Source organism: Athene noctua, chromosome 4 (assembly GCF_965140245.1).
Source record: "Athene noctua chromosome 4, bAthNoc1.hap1.1, whole genome shotgun sequence".
In the NCBI taxonomy this organism is placed as follows: domain Eukaryota; kingdom Metazoa; phylum Chordata; class Aves; order Strigiformes; family Strigidae; genus Athene; species Athene noctua.
Genome location: NC_134040.1, coordinates 48,822,179 through 48,837,116, shown reverse-complemented (window position 1 = coordinate 48,837,116; position 14,938 = coordinate 48,822,179).

The following is a 14,938-nucleotide window of genomic DNA, read 5'->3' as shown; positions in this document are numbered from 1 at the left end:
GGCTGGTGTTTCTGCCTCTGGAACAGTTGCCATGGTTCATTTATGTTTAACACTGTGTACAATTTGCATCACTTCAGGAACTTTATTTCAAGACAGTTTATTTCTGCTGACCTCTTGCAATTTAGATATTTGCAGATGTTTTGAAGTTGCTGTACACAAGCTGCATATCAGTTGTGATGGATGAAAAAGAGAACTTTCCCACTGTGGTAATAATGATTTGTGGAATCCATCGTGGTTCTTACTGGAAGAATTGCGTTAGAGATGCATGTGTGCAGATAGCCCTAGGAGTCATACTAATGAGTTCCAAATCTGCTTGAGAAAATTCTCAGGAGCCTCATGCATGATTTCTCTGAGAGTTTGTTGAAAAAAAGCCTTCATACATTATGTGCAGATATTGTCAGGAGAGAGGAGCTACCTTCTGCTCCCCTGTGGAGCGGAGTGGCCTTGCTCCACTGATTCAATGACCTGCTGAGGCAGAAAAGTCAGGGAGGCTGTAGGTAATCTTGCAGAGCATTTGCAGTGTGATGGAGTTGTGGCAGGCTGTGGGGGAGCTGGGAAAGGAGAACTGCCTGGGAGCTGGAGGGCTGTATGGGCATGCTGGGCAGGGAGTGGGTGCAGCTGGGAGGTGGGTGCACATGAACTGAGTGAGGAGGAATAATGGCTCTGATGCTGGACAAAGATGCTATGTTAGAAGACAGAAAAAAGGAATGAACAGGGCCAAAAATGGAGGGAAGAAATGGAGATTGGATGAGGCATCCCCTAATTACTGAGATCCAACTGAAAAAATACTCTATTCTATGGTATTGTGATACACAGTATTGATGTACACAAAGGGGCAGATTTAAACTGTGTAATTCTAGCTTTCTATTGTGTTTGAGCTTATAGATGTGCAAGCATAATGTTTTTAGCACTGTTTCTTTCAGTGTGGTATAAGTAAGCTTGTTTAATGCATCATACACTGTTAATGGAGAGCTTTTAATGTCTTCTCACCTTGAAAAATACAGCTTTATAAGGAGATTATTGAAAGTAAGGAGGATAAATTTTATTGGGTAGGTGGTGGCATCTTCAGCTTTTTTTATTAAAACACTTTTTAAAAGTGTTTTTAATAAATAAAACCACAATTTGCCATGTTTAATATGGAATCTTTAAAATGTCTCTTTTCAGCTATTCAGAAGGAAAATGACCGGATAAATGATGTAAGGGTTCCTAACATGATGGTTCTGGCTCAGCACCATCAAAGTGACATAACTGTGAAAGGTTGTCAATTGTCATTTCCTTGGTCTTTGAAAAAAAAAAAAAAAAAAAAAAAGGCATTGTGTGTATAAATTGGATACCACAATATATGCAGACTTTGCTTTGATTCTAGACTGAGAATACATTAAGCCCAATGGTTAATATGATATGCTCTGTGATATCTCCTTTTTTGTTTTCTGGATTAAATTGCAAATACAATAAATTGGTAACTGACTTAAAGTACTGATATTTCTAGCATTTCCCTTTTGTTATCTGTACTTAATTTTGGAACAGAAAACACCACATGGTAGTACTCCAGTGTATGGCCAGAACACCTGCAACCACAGGACTATGCTGCTTGTACTTCACTGTGAGAGGAGATCTGCAACCAGGGTTTACAGGCAACTGCTGAGAAGAAATCTGTGTCAGCTGTGATTTTCCTTTTCTAGGCTAGAAAGAAAAATAATCAGCTATATTTAGCACACTTGAAAGAAACCACGAAATCTGTCCAAGTAAATACAATATAGTTGCGTGCTCTGCAACGCCGTGTCTTGAATCTTCCCAGGATCCCTCTGAATAGAAATATGCAGGAAATGAAAAAGTAAGCACTAGCTGATATTTATCAATTGTGTGTGTATTAGCTAAGCATCTGGCAGAATTCTGCATAATTTCCACTTGATTAAAAAGTAACAAAGCTGAAACGTCAGGCTTAGTCTCAATTTTATTTATGTGTATTAAGGTCAAGCTAGTGTGATTCTGAAAAGCAGATGAAAGTTTCTTTTGGTATGTGTTGGTATGGCGTCAAGATCAGGCTGTTTGCTAAGCTGTTGTTGTTCTCCTGCTGTGTTTCTTGCAAAACACAAACTTCATGGTGCCAAACTAGGGGTGCTTAGTATTACAACAGGGAACACTTGGAGGTTTCTCTTTAGGGAGCCAGAAATTTATCAGGAGCTTCCTTGTCTAGAAACACTGAAGTACTTCATTTAGTGACAGTCTTTTATTCCACGTTCATAGTGTGAATGCATTGTGGACCCTGACGCTGAGAACATACTTTCTTGAAAACTGCCATTCTTTGGCTTTTGGAAATAGAGCCATGAAGGCCTTCTAAATTATATTTCTTTGTAGGATCGTTCTTTTATTTCTAGGTAGTATTTGCTTGTATCTTGCAAACTTTATATCTGCCTTTGAAAAGACCTCCTTGAAGGTCTACTTTCATGTGGTTTATGCTTAGTAATGTATTATTTGATTCAGGCAGATGCATTTCTTTTCTTTACAGGTCTTGTGAATGATATATTTAATGAGTGTCTATCCAGAATAGAGTAGTTGATCCATCAGGCTTTGTCATGCAGCTATATGTCAATCATGTCAAATTCACTGCTCTTGGCACTATCTAGTATTTCTAGTGGTAGCACATCCAGGTTGGGTACTGTGTAGTGGGTCCAAATCTGTTCTTCAGTAGTGGCTACTCTATCCATTTAACTTCCCCCTCCATCTTTAATATGAGTACTATTCTCTACTATTCTCATTTTCATTCCCAGTTGAAGTCCATAAATTGTCACCTGAGTGAAGAGATGTGAATCACCTAGGCCTAGATTGAATCAGCATAAAAAATTCATATTTTATTTTGGGCCTGAGTACTCCTATTTTTTGTCAGTGTTGCACCAAGTGAATAGTGGAGGAACCCCAGCCATAAGAAGCAGTGGCAGCACGCAGCCTCCGACAGGAATTGGAGGTGGTTGCCAAGCACGGTATGTGCAGTTGGAGTAACATAGGTGTTGTGGCTTGCCAGTTCCTGATTTGTCTTCAGCTGGCATAGAAGCATGCTTCTTAATCCAATTTGCATAGTTCTGTGCAAGAGAGACAATTGTTACGTGTTAATAGTTAACTGCTTCATTGCTGTGTGGTATAAAACCCAAGATGATATTTTATGTGCATCATTTTGTGATTTCAGTGATGTAACTTTAGATTAACTTTCCTCTGTGCTAAAGTAGTATTAGGTAATGATAGCTATGTGTGTAAAAATAAGGTGGATTTTTGTGGTCTTGGAACCTCACAGACCTTCACTGCTCTCCTGTTTCTGTCCTGAGGTTTTGAAAACATTGGCTGAATAGATCCAGCGTGATTCTTCTTTCTCTTTCTTTGAGGCTGTCAGCTAGGGCTGGGGAAGTCCTGGCAGCAAAGGTCTTGCTCATTCACCTTCACTAGTTAATTGCTCTACATGCCCGGTGTAGAGTGTATAGAAAAGGGGAACACTGTGCTTCCTCTGTGGTTTTAGCTGTCCTGTGCAGCACTTCCCAGCAAGTGCTATGGGGGCTAGTGAGCCCAATCTAAAGATCATCCCATTGCTCACTAAAGTGTTGCAATTTAGAGAAAAAAGTGGAAAAGTGCAATTTAAAGAGAAAACTGGAAGACTCTCCAGCCCTTTACAAGATACAGCAGAACTGTAGGAGTAATACAGTCAAAGAGAAAGTTCAGAATGGTTTATATGGTTTGCTACATCCATATAAAGCTAGAATTGAATTTCAGGATGGTAGTAATAACTGGCCCTACTAAAAAATGTCATGTCCGTCCATGCTCTGCTGCAATTAACCAGCATGCTTAATTGGTAATAAATTCAGTCTGCAATTTTTTGAGGATAATACACAGTGTAATTCACAACGTTAGTTCATGTAACCATTTGTTCAATGTAAATGATACCTCTTTGAAGATGCAATGAGATTTAGGATCCTAGCACATGAAGGTTTTTCTGGAGAAGCTCTATGCAAACTTATGTTTTCCTGTGCAGTTCCTTTCTTTCCATGTCCCCCCATTTGCAAAACACACTTTGTACTAGTGTGTCAGATGGCACGTGCGGTATTTGCAGAGAAGACACTTCAGTTCGTGAGCTCATGCTACTCTAATTGTTCTTCTGGTGATTGCTGGGGTTTTGGAAATGAGGTTATGCAGCTTAGCTTTGGAGGAAACCAGGGAGTGCTGGGGATGGAGAATTATGAGTGGTTGCTAAGAATATCTGATCAGCCATGATCGCTATGGCAACGGTGTTGCCAGGATGAAAAACTTTCACTGCAATCAGTCTGAATTCATAAGTACCGTTGTCTACCTATGTCGCATCAGAAAGCGAATCTAAATTTTCTGATCCTAAGCAAATCTTTTATTAAATCCTTAAGGATCCCTGTTCTCTATTTGCTAAATAGTCTGGTGGAGAGGGGAAAGAAAGCATCTGTGTCAAGTCAGAGAGAGCTTAAGGGGCCAGGTCAGAGGAAGACATTTACAGAGATAACCGTATGAGTAATCAGATTGTATTTATGCTGTTCATTGGTTTGATGTTTACATGATGTTTCATTTCCTAGGTGATGAGATAATGTCAGCCTCTCTTGGTTTTGGATCAAGGCTTGTTTCTAGCTGCAAATTCTTTCAGGTCCATTTTATGTTCAGTCACCTTTATTAGTATAAGATTGAGAGATTTGGATTGTGATGACTGGGGGTGATTATTTAATGAAAACAAGCACACAAACTATCAGGAGTCCTGTTATTTCTACTTGAATTTTACTGTTCACCTTGGTTAACTCTTTGTAATGCAATTTAATTTGACAGACAAAATACATATAAGAATGTCTAATGCTGTGTCTGCCAAAGGTTGAGTTGCTTTTTTTGGGATTTAATGTTCTACTTTCTAGGCTAAAGTTAGTCACAGCTGATGTTTATTAGTGAGCGTCCTTCAGATTAAACAATTACATAACTGGCAAAGCATTTCCCATTTTGCGATCGATGCACTCTTCTCTTAGGTCTGCGACCACAAACTTACTGATACTTCTGCAGCTCTCATAAACACATTGACATTAAAGTGATCCTCAGATACCTTTAGTCTGGGGGGGATGACTGGATATGCACAAATTGGAAAGGTTTTTTTGGGTCAGGTCCATCCACAGAAGTTGACTTGGCTTGTGATATACATTACGTGAATAATAAGAGATCTTATTTTAAAATAAATACACTAATCTGCATGGAGCTTTAATATTAATGTGCACCTGCATAGACCGAATCCTGTTCTTAGTTTCCAGCAGCTGCTCTGCTCTGAGCAGCATTAAAGACTATCATTGCTTTGAAAAAGCTGGGTTAAAACTTAAAATTTGCATTACCTGAAAAATTCTGACATATCATTATTTGGTTGTTATAATGAATTGGCACAAAAAGGCTTTAAAAACAAACTAAGCAATGTAACAGACCTGTTCTATTTTGATTAAAAAAGCAGATTTGGATTCTTAATATAAACTTAATATAGCTATTATGTGTACAAGTATATAATTATACATACTTAATATAAATTTTAAAGCTGTTAAAATTGAACATGTTCTTTGCTGATGGTATTCTACCTGCATATTGTTAATGTTTAAATTCAATTATCAACAGTTCCCAAACATCATTTTTGTTTCAACAGATTAGGATTTTCTAAAAAAAATCCTAAACCAATCCAGAAAGCAAAACATGTTTTAATTGGAAAACCTCAAAGCAATGACTGAGCTCTTCAGCCACATCTATGTATAGCACATCTCTGTTTCTGCCTCACACAAGGTAGAATTTTTCTTTTTCTTAGTAATTTCTTTTCTAGAAGTATCCTTTTCAAACAGTACATTAGGAATGGGTTGATGGGAATCTTGTGTGCAAATCTAGACTCTTAACTGCTCCAATTTCTCTTACCATTTAATGGTTCATATTCTTAAAACAGAGGATGCAGATACATCCCTGACTTGTCTTTTTTGGACACCAGTTTTCTTCTTCTGGTACTGTTTTTATCCATGGGAGGTAGCCACCTTTCCAAGAAAGGTAGATTGGTCTCATCTCTCAAGATCTGGTCAGTTGAGTCTATGAGACCCGTGTTCTGATCTCAACAGCAGAAAACTGTGAAGAAACCAATGAATTGCAGCTAATGTTGTGGTGATACCTTTCTGTGCCAGCTCTCCATTTCTGCTGTGAGTCAGTCTGTTGTCTTGTGTCAGCCACGACAAACTGACACTTCTTTAGTCTAACGAAGTGGTTCAGGATTTATGGCAGGTAATATTGAAAGCTCTGTACCAAATTACAGTTCAGTACATTGGAGCCTTTGGTAAGGAGTTGCTTGCAGGCAGTTTCAATGGCTGTACGGGTCAAGGCAAAGACTAACTGTAGGCTAACCGCTCACTGCAGCAAAGCCTTTTATGAAATTAGCTTATTTACAGGTGACAAATGAAAACTGTTGCCTGAGGTTGATGAGAGATTGTCATAATTTCTTCTCAGGTTTCAGTACCTCAAACCATAACTAAAAGCATTGCTTTTAGCTTGAAACATAAGTCTATTTATGTTGGTTCTCTAAAAACTCTGTGGTGTTTGAGGTATAAAGAACAGCTTTTAGTACAGAGCAGATTTTTGTAGCCTGTTGACAGGAAGAGTAGGTGAAGTAGTGACTTTGCCTTGACTTAGTTCTGTTGTGTACATTTAGCTTGTTTCAAGCATCCTGTGTTTCAGGTGAAAAAAAGCAGCATCCTTTTACTGAGGTGGTATTTTCTGATAGACAGTAGAGTTATCACTCAAAGACAGAAATAACATAGGAAGTATTTATAATAAAATGTACCTTGTCTGAAAGACAGTTGTGCATTGTTCGTAATGAAATCTCATGTGTCTTTGGATATTGTTTTTATTTCTGTCCTTGGGTATTTTTTTATATAGATACATTGAACTGTTGACTTAGAACAATTTACAAAAATTGGTTCAAAGTACATGCTTTAGTTGTGTTTTGTTACCAGGCAGAGAAGTAAGTATAGTATTAGAAAAAAACAATGAAGAGAAATGCAAAACTTTCTGTTCTTTGCTGTTGATCTCTTCCATTGAAGTGTCTGCTGCGCTCAGTAGTTCCCAAAACTGTCCAAAACATGTTTGGTTTGTAATTTTGCAGAAGTCACTGCAAGCTTCTACAATTTGGAGCAATCCTTTACATTTATCCACAGCCGGCTGAACTCCTGTCCTTGGGGTTTTTTTCTGTTACATGCCCCAATCCATTAGTTAAACAGGAAGGTGAATTTAACCCTCATAAGGAGATTGCCCAAATCCTTGCGTGTTGGTGGAACAGGAGAGAAAAACGTTGATCCAAATATTTCCAGCTTAGTAGGCCTGGCTGTAGAAATAGTAAAACAAAGGTGGAAGGGCTTGAGAAGAATCACATTTAGAGCCTTCAGTTGAAAAATCACTAGCGCAGCTTGTTAGTTCATAACAAATCACAATTTTTTTGCTTAATTTGGAGCTTCCCTCAAAGTCTGCAATATAGGATTTCCTTGCCTAAGGGTAAATGTGTGCTCATGTTTTTAAGGCTGTGCTGCTGTTGGGCTATGCAGGTTTCTCAAAGCTAATGTGAATCACAGAGACATGTATGGAGATATCTTTGGAAAAAATATACTATTTATATTATTTAAACGGGGGGGGGGGAAGACAGATCTGGTATGACTATCTATTTTTCCCTTACTAATTCTGACAATGTACTTATGTTCCTATTCCCAAGTTATTCCTATCTGCACGTACAAGGCACATATGGACACAAATGTGATGATGAAATTGTATTTTTATGTATATGATGAAATTGTAGTGTTAAAATATTTTCTCTGCAGTATATAAAGCTCATTATGTTTTTTCCTTGGAAGCCTTGGGTCTGATTAGGGGGGGGGGGGGGAAAAAAAGTATGGTGACTTCTTTGGTGGAGAGATGCCTGGGTTCATTGTAACAGTAATACTGTAGGAGTGGGGAAGGTTTCTGCTATGTTTTTGTTTCTTCATTAGATGAGTCATTATTAGAAGGTACCCTAACCATCAATTAGTAAAGAGTGTAAATGAAACACTCCCAGGAATTCTTAGTTATCAGTGATAAGTCAATGACTTAGTCATTTGATCAGCCCAGTAGAAAGCTTGTTTTCACTAAAATCCTGAAACTGAAGAAGCAATGATGTAAGCCCTTCAAAGGCTAGAGAATAAAAAGGGATTTTTTTTTTCTCCACCCTTTAGTGAAAAGAAGCTTTTGTTAGCAAAGGCAGAACTCAGTGTCCTACAGTGTCTGGTAGTGGGAACATGCCAGTCTTTCTTCTACCGCTACTCCTCTGTCAGGGTTTGGATTTCGGTAGTTTTTGCTTGTGTGGAAAGGGCTTTTTTCCTCACAAACTGCATGTGAAATTGCTGTGGATGTTAACAGGAATTGCGCATATCATCTAAGTCAAGAGGGTACGTCAAAGGCCCCGATGAGTATGTCTGTGTGCCAGTGTTGTAGATGATGCCCTGTGTGGCGAGAGTGTGCAAGACTTGTTTACATCTTGTGCTTTCGGAGTATGAGAGCCTGCTGTACACTGCCATCAGAATTGGTTGTATTTAAACTTGTGCAAACAGTATCTTTTTGAACTTAAAAAAGAAAAACAAGAACAAAAACATAGGAAGTTTTTGTAGTGTAAAGGGTATCATTCTGAGTAGATGTGCTTTCAAGTACCAGAAGTGGCAGGGTAATGTTTGGTAGTAGCTATCTACAGCGAAGATTTTCTACAGACTTTGTCAAACACAAAGCTCTGCTTCATCACACATGCTGTTCAATGTGTATTCAAAGATGGTTGTAATTTTTGTCTTAAGGATTTTTATCTTAAGGTTTAGAGAAGGCATACAAAACAAGCATCCAACAATCCAGAAGTGAGAAAAAACTGAAAGCATTAATGAAGTTGTTATAATAATTAAGAATGGGGCTCTGTGTGCTAGGCACTGTATGAATTTAGAACAACAGGCAGTCCTTTTCCTGAAGAGTTTACTGCCTAAATGGATGATTCACACACAGGGCAACAGAATGCCTGGAACAAACAAGCTGCAGGAGGGTTGGTAAACAGTCACAGCATATTATTATTAAACGTATATAATATGTGTATTTGATTCAGTTTAGCTAAAAGGGAAATTGCTAAGGGGAAACATGAGAAGGTGAAATGAGGAGAAGGGAAAAGTTTATAGGGGAAAACACAGGACAGAAAAAATTATACATAGGACAGGAGGAGTTAGACAAAAGTCAAAACACTTGAAATGACAAACCTAGGGAGGAATTGCAGCAAACAGGGTACTATATTTCAGGAAAGAAATATCAATACAGGTTTCCTTCTTGAGAGATGATTGTGCTGGCTTCTGTATCCCCACGGAAGCCCCTAAGAGCTGTCTCTGTGACCCCTTCTAATGAACAAATTTGTTTGACTAGAGCTGCCCACTCATCTGGTGTCCATGTTTTCAAAATTCAGGGGGCTCAGGAAAATATGGTAGAGGAACAACACAGGCTCTAGAGTGTCCCCTCTAAGTCTTGGTATATTAATGTGAACTGTAGGCACTCTTAGCCTTAGCAGACCTCAGCTTTTCCTCCCTGCCCTCGGTAAAGCAATGCCTGCTGAAAATGTACTTTCTTTCAGGAGTTTTTGTATCTGCTAAATTTCTAAATCCCTGGATCCGTTCTTCCTAAAAAACTGATTTTTATGATCAGCTTGACCTTTTGGAGCTGTGGGCAGGAAGACATATCTGGTTTATATGCTGAAGCTCTCTATTGATTGGAGAGAACAACAAAAAACATCTCTTAAGGGAAGAAGTCCTCTTGATGCAGAGCTGCATGCAGGAGAAATGACTTGTTAGTGTTTTCTGTGTGATTTCATTCTGGGCCTCTAATAACATCAGTAATATCTCAGTCTTTGCTGTGGTTAAACTAGTGTGTATTAAGATGAGACAAAAATATGTAGTGGTAGCATTATTATCTGTATTTAAGAATCCTTTTCCTTAAGGTGCTCTTAATGAAAGTACTTGAAGTTTAATTTTCCTCTTGTATTGAACACTAGTCCTTGACTTCGCTGGGATCATAACTTATGAAATCATATGCAACAGTATGAAAAATGCAGAGGCTGCCTTTATCTGATCCATTCAATAGACTATACTGAACCATAGGGATTGCTTAAAAAAAAGTAAATAAAAGCGTTTACCAAGCTTTTACCAATATTTAGTTATGCCCTGGAATGAACTTTATATTTAAATATGCACTTTCTAAAGTGAGCACTGCTACTCCTATATTATAAGCCGTATGTGAGATTATTGGTTTTTGCCTGTTGATTTTGATGTGCTACTGGAGTAATGCAGCAGTATGGGTTAAAATCCAAGCTGGTTTTATGTTTTGTGTTTTTAAAAATGAAACAAGTTGAATTCTATATTGGGAAATGGTGCTTACCATTTGGTTTCCCCATTTTTCCACCATAGCCTTTATTTTATTCAGATATGTTGTCTAGGTTTCATGCCAATGGCAGCAGTGCAAACATTTGAGTGAAACTGAGAAGTAAAGAGTTACAAAATTTACCTTCTGCATTTCTCAAATGCTATCAAAACACTGTCTTTCTAACATTACAAATACTGCAGGGAAGGAATAAAAACCCTATTATCGAGTGAAAAATTAATGAAAGCTTTTCTGCTGAAACAAAATCTATGTGTTTGACAGTAACCTTTTAAAATTATCTTCTTCCCATTTCAGATAAAATTCTCTACCTCTGTATGTAGAATCTAAAAGCAGCTGTCAGTATTGGCATCTCAGTAATGTTTGTCTACTCTGTTAAGTGAATATCTCCTTTGACAATCGCTGAGGTTTAGCTCTGTAGGTTCTTGCATGGAGTTGAAAGTAATTTTCTTGTACCAGGTTTTGATTCTCATCTCATGTAGTAAAAACCAAGACTGTGTTTGTTTGAAACAAAGAGTGGAAAACCTGTGTGAGAGGCGATTCATGTCTGCTGCAGCAAGGAATTCATCCTGCAGAGAAGCTGGTTCTGACTTACCACTAGAAACAGAACCAAGAAACCTGAACCTTCCAGTCAGTAAGATGATGTCTGGAGTGAGCAGTGTAACCGCTGAACAAGACTGGTGCTACCTGAATGCTTTTTTATGCCATCACATGATTAAGGATCCTTTTAACTTATTGCATGGTGGTTTCCATGTTGTATTGACTATTGTGCTTTAAAGTGTGTTTTAGACCCTTCAAATATGAATTTATGAAATTCATAGTAGGTTCCAAAGTATGGCAAAAAGAAATACTGCTGAGTTTTCTTTCTGTGAAAGGCTTATCACAAAGGAAATGAAAACCTGTGGTTGCCACTATGTGCGTTGATTGGCAAAATAACGACAAAACAGACTGCTTCTCCTGTAGCTAACTGTTCCCAGCTGTTGTTTCACATTCCAAATTTTATGAGTATTTTTACTGGCAACAGGAAGTATTTTTAAGTCTTTGCAGGATAAGACATCCATTTATTTTGCATAAAATGTTTTGTTTATCTTTTCTGATTATTCTGCATGTAGAAAGTTTACATATGTTTCCAAAATGAGAATTCACAAGTACAGTTAGTTATAAATAACTGTTTTCCAAACTGTTATATTAGGTCTGATGTTTAAATCAGATTTAGTTGCAAAATTGTCTTTGCTATTGTAGCTTGTTTTCCAGGAAAGAAATGCTAGAGGCATTTTATATTCCTTATGTTCTTGTTAAGAATCCTGACTTTACTGCAGAAGGAAAAGAAGCACTTCTATTAATAAATCTTCATGCTAAGAATGCAACAAAACATACACTAAATGTGTATGGCTTATTTCAGTGGAAGCTACTCTTTTATATTTATAATTGAAACTTACTACCTGTTGTGCCCTCCTTTAGTTGTATTCAGATATTTCAGGCTTTTTCTCACATAATTGCATGTGGTTTTGATCTGCAAGCAAGCATCGTATTTATAACTCATGGTTTATAGACAAAATATATTTCTTCAGAGTTTACTGGATTAACTCTAAAATTGGGTTTAATTCATTTCACTAAATTCATTGAGTTTTATCAATTTTACATGAGTGTAGAACTGTCTTTGGTTTTACTTGCTTTCTCTTTTTCTTCCTCTCTATTTTATCTATTTTCTTTGCACCAGTGGAAGATTTCATGTTCTGCTTGGACTGACACCAATATCTTCCACACTCTTGTCTCAAGGTCAAGTGCATCAAAGGTTCTTGTGGCCACAGCAGAGCTGTCCCTGTTCCAGACTTCAGGTTCTTCAGGTAGCCTTGTTCCCTCCCAGGCTCTATGTTTAGTGACTTTCCACTAAACAGTCCACTAAACTATTACTGTGTTATAACTCCACTGTCAAATACCACCAGAATGGCAACAGAATAGTTACTGTCCCAAAGTCATGTTTAAGGAAAAGTAGCTACTACTTCACAAGATACAGATGTTTTGGTATTTTTAATTGAGCGAAATATGGACCATTTACCAAAATACTTTTGGTGAATAGTGTATATTACCCAAAATGTCAGATTTATTTTTTCACTTGAAAGCTATTAATAAATACGTTGAGTTTAGCAAATAGTTTTTGAAGAGGAAAAAAATTGGAATATGATGCAAAAAATAGGGAAAGGAGGTAGCCTTCTCTCTTCTTGAACTAATGTAAATTTCAGCAGAAATTTAGCTCTTGCTTCTATGGGAAAACATATACTCTTTGGATGAAGGGTGGGTTCAAGTATGGATTTAAACAGCAAACCAAAGTTTTGTTTGGAAGAATACTCTGACAGCATTTTTTTCCTGAGTCTGTTTTATTGCTGCTACTGTGGAGTGAAAGGGTTTCTACCACACAACCAGTAATTTCTGAAAAGCTTTTCAAGCCTGCTGTCTGAGAACCAACTTGGCTCTTCCACTTCCCACAGCAGGTCTCTCAAATCACAAAGGTTTTGCACTTTCCTCATGGACAAATTTATCCTACATCTTGTTTGCATTGGCAAGATGACTTTTGTCTTTCAGAGCTTCATCAGATTAACATTTCTCCAGCACTGTATTTATATTATTTTTTTTTTATGAAACTGAACTGAGCTCTTGGTGCACAGCAGAGGAGTCTGAGCTCCCACCAGACACTGTGCCCATTTTTACATAATAAGGAAAAGATTTCTTTTGATTGCCAAAATGATCAGATAATAGTGAGTTATGTTTGCTGTCTCAAGTATCTCTGTGGGCAGCAGTCACGCCAACACATTTTTTGGGAAAAGCATGTATTGAGGAAGATGATGTGACAGTCATCTCCAGTTGCTGAGTGGCCGCTCTGGACACCGTTGCCTCCTCAGAGCTGGCTGCTGAGCACCCCACGCCACCCTGCAGGCTTGGCTCCAGACTAAATGATGCTCTGGAAACTGTCCTTGCTCTTCACTGCCAGAGTGTCCCTACTGAGAGACAGGGAGTTAAAAATAAATGCATTTGTTTCCTTATATGCTTTGGCTTAAGATACTATAAACAGAAAGATTATTCTAAGATCAAATGTATTTAGGCCGTTCACAGTACAACATATGAAGGAAAAACCTATTTTAAGGTAGAAGAATATCTAGTGTAGCCATTTTCCTTGATATTTTTTTTTTGCTATTGCTAGAATGATTCATCCTGTTACTCGTTGTGGGGGTGTTAATTTCCACATTGTAACAGAAGTGCCATTTCCTTAAGGTGGATCTGAGAGAGTAGGGCTGCTACATGTGGGGTACTAGCAATTTCTTTAGAGGAAGTGTCAACTATAAAAGATGGTTTCTTCCAGTGTGTTTCAAAAATTGAGCTCTGTATTGGGAAGTATGTTCTGATGTTAAAACTGATGTTTATACTTAAGACTCGTCGTTGACTTATTAAATATTATTTACTTGCAAGTCGTTATATCATGAGCAAGTCCTGCTTATCCAGTGCAATTTTTGGACAGAAATTAAAAGATTATAAAATAAGAAAAAAATAAGTTTAGTAAGTGTCCATCCCCTTTAGGAATGCATTTATTTCTTGCATATTTGAGAATTTTAACCTAAAAAGATTTATTGTTTAAAAGATGATTAAATGAGGTAAAAAGCTATGCAGATCTGTGTGTGTTTTTTTTTTTTTTTTTTTTTTTTCATTGTCTTACACTTTATTTTGCAGGATAGGTAAGCTTACAGACTCTTGTATAAGGTTATAATTACACCACTCCAGCATGCATTTTAATCTCATCACAATACAGAAAAGCACTTAAATGTGATTAAATGCTTCACTGAATTGGAACCTCCCTAAATGTACTTAGCTAAGGACAGAGCTGTGAAAGGGCCACCTGAAACTCAATTTCTTCTGTGCCATTTGCCCAGCAGCCTCTGGGACCTGTGGGGCCTTTTTTGTTGACCGTAGATGACTGAGGCACAGAGCGCATTGCCTGTGTCAGTTTGCTACAACAGCAAAAATTCCAACCACAGCCTGGGCCTGAGTACCTCTTCAGTCTAGCACTTAAGAGCAAAATTGAGGACCTACTCATATCTGTGCACAAATGTCTTATCTGAACATGAAGAGAACACCTTATGAGTCGTACTTTTTTTTAATATTGTGGAAGTGGTTATTTTTAAAGTATTTTTTTACAAAGTACAATACCTGTGGGTGAAGAAAAGGAAGTACTTGTGATTTTTAAAATGTGTGTTTAATTTGAGTACATATTGGTACAGTTCCAAAGAGAATATTTCCTAACAAGATGGATTTTCAGTAGAAGAATGTCAGATTGATGTGCTGAAGTGTTCCTTTACAGTAAGGGAAGAATAAATTCTTTGTTAAATGTTACTCCAGTTTTTGTTGCTAAATATATAGACATGCAGTTCTTCTCTGGAAGTTGAAGGAAGTGGTTTTTTTCACTCAAGGC